The 2,745-nt window shown below is 50.4% G+C and overlaps 1 protein-coding gene across 1 annotated transcript in view; it reads right to left on the bottom strand.

The window, feature by feature from the left end:
• Nucleotides 1-2,745, bottom strand: part of TUBB (tubulin beta class I) — an 11,440-nt gene that overhangs the window by 8,075 nt on the left and 620 nt on the right. The window lies entirely within an intron of this gene.

Raw genomic sequence — 2,745 nt, 5'->3', positions numbered from 1 at the left:
GGAAAGGCGGGGGGGTGGGGGTGATAAAAAAGCCAAGATACAGACATAAAATGGCTTTAAAACCAAAAAATTGGTAAAATAATAAGAGAGGGAGGCTAGAAGATGGGGAGAACCTATAGATTCAGGCTATTTGTTGATGAAGAAAGGAGATGGGGGAGGAAACTACCTTGAATTCTGGAATGAAAAATTTTAAAAAAACTCTCTAAATTCAGGCTATTTACTGATAGAGAAAGGAGAGGGCGGGGAAAGCTACTTTAAATTCAAACCCTTTTGGGTTGAAAAATGATGTTAAAAAACCCTATAAACTCAGCCTATTGATAAAAGGGGGGGAGCAAGACTATCTTGAATTCAAAGTATGCACTGAAAAACATAAAACCCTATAAATTAAAGCTATTTATTGATAGAGAAAGGGGTGGGGGGTGGGAAGAAGAGCCATCTTGAATTCAAAGCCTTATCTTATAAGATACAAGGATATGGGCTGCATATAAGGATATAGGCTATACCTTATATCTCCAAAATTGAAAGCCCCTATAAAATTCAAGCTATTTGTGGATAGAGAAAGGAACGGGGAAGGGAAACTACTTTGAATTCAAAGGCTTGTGTGTTGAAAAACAGAAGACTTCTAAGTATTATAGCCAGCTAAATAGCTAGATATAAAACTCTATAAAAACAGAAAAGCCCCATACACCCAGGCTCATTCACTTTTAGAGAGAAAGGAGGGGGAAACAGTACCTTGAATCCAAAGGCATTGGATTGAAAAATATATAGGTCTTTAAAAAATATACATTTCAGTCTATTTATTGATAGAGAAAGGAGGGGGTGGGGAGGGGAAAGAAACCTTGAATTCAAAGCCTTGAGTTTAAAAAAAAAATATGTGTACACACACACACACACACACACACACACACGGAGGGAGCTATTGGCAGGATTCACTCTCTCAAGGACTGGCATCTGGTGTAGGACTGGAAACGCACAGAATCAAGTCATTTGGGGGGAAAACTGGCAGTAAAAAAAAAAAAGAGGCAGGCTTCAATCTCTTGAGAGTGGGCACCTGGAATAGGGTTGGGGAGTTAGAAAAGAGAAACAGAGAATCAGCTCATTTTGGGAGGAGAGGGAAGGAAGCAGCATTGTCTGTAGCCATCTCCAGCTCAAAATAACCCCCACCACTCCCCAGCCTGACTCTTGGGGTCTTTATAAGGGAATCCAGCTCCAAAAAAAGCAAAAAAAAATGCAAAAAAAAGTCAAACTCCTATTTGAAAGGCAAGTAAGAAGTGGGAGAGAAAAGCCCTGATTCAGGCAAGAATGAGGCAGCTCCCAGCACTTTCCGGCCACAAAGATGATCTGGACCCGCCCAGGACATCTGCAATTGCATTTTAAAAGCCAGAGCCAGAAAGGAAGGGGGAGGGGAAATAATCCCAGAGGCCTCCGGCTGGGGATGACCGCATTCACCAAGATGTCTGGCTGGCTCACCACCTCTGCCTCCTTCCCCCAACAGCAGCCATTAGAGAGAGGCACAAAGAAAGCAGTCTCAGCCCTTGAGATCCCCTAGTCACTGGAAAGGGAAAGGAGGGGATCTGATCTAGCTGGGGAGATCCTGGCACCAGGGGAGCTGCACCCACTACATCCCCTTATAACTAGAGGGTGGAATCGTTCTTGATCTGGGCACTGCAAGCTGGGGGAGGGAAGCAAACCAAATCTCAGACCTGGTCCCCAAACAGATCCCATTGAAAGGATCCAGCCCTGAGCAAGGAGATCCCTGCAGAGCCCAGCCCAGGGGAGAGGGGAGCCACCCACTTACCAGATCCCCCTTATACCTAGGAGGTGGAGAAGGGGAATGGATCCCAAATGTGGGTACTGGGAGACTGGGGCAGAGCTGTGGTATCAACCCGAGTCCCTTGAATGGGTAAAGACTCCAGCTCACAGATCCCTGCAGACTCTGGCCCAAGGGGGGGGGGCTAGATCCCCTTATAACTAGGAGGTGGAGAGGAGCAGATTCCCCTCTGGGTGCTGGGAGACAGGTGGAAATAGTCAGTCCAAGCTCGGGGACCAGCCAGATCCCATTGAAAGGGGAAAGGATCCAGCTGGGAGACCCCTGCAGGTGGAGGGGGAGGGAACCCGCCTTTGCAGCCATGTGCTTGTGCAGACAAAAGAGGGTGGGGGGAAGCAGCAAATCCTTGGCGGCAGGGAGTGCCAGAGGCTGGGGGCTGCCCCCACCCGGGATCCACCAGGAGCAGAGATACCCCCCCCCCCAACACCTTTTTTGGCAACTTGGTTTCCAAGCCGCGTCCTCCCGCGGCTACAGTGTGACAGGTCCGCACCCCGGACACTATGTAGCAAACTCGGATCGAGCAGAACGACCCTGCAGGGCGGGGGGGAGGGGAAGGCAGGTACCGGGGAGCAGCCCACCGCCCCTTTTAATGCGGATTAAGGCGGCCCCGGAGGGAGGCAGAGCCGAGTCACGGGGCTGAGGCCAGGGCCAAGTTCACGGGGGGGGGCGGGGGGAAATCCACCAGCGAGACGGGGCGGACCGGACACAACGAGGACGGCCTGAAACTGAACAGCCCAGAAAACAAGAGGGGCTGAAATTGACCACTCCCGCGCCCCCACAAAGGGGGAGGGGCTGAAACTGATCGGGTCCAAAACGAACGTGGGGGAAGGAGACTGAAATTGACCCCCCCACTCCCCGCAAAAAAGGGGGTGGGGCTGAAATGGACCAGGTTTCTAGTACCACCCAGGAGCGGGCCC

The sequence above is a fragment of the Alligator sinensis genome, unplaced genomic scaffold, assembly GCF_000455745.1.
Source record: "Alligator sinensis unplaced genomic scaffold, ASM45574v1 scaffold1426_1, whole genome shotgun sequence".
NCBI lineage: Eukaryota > Metazoa > Chordata > Crocodylia > Alligatoridae > Alligator > Alligator sinensis.
This window is presented reverse-complemented; position numbering and strand designations above follow the sequence as displayed.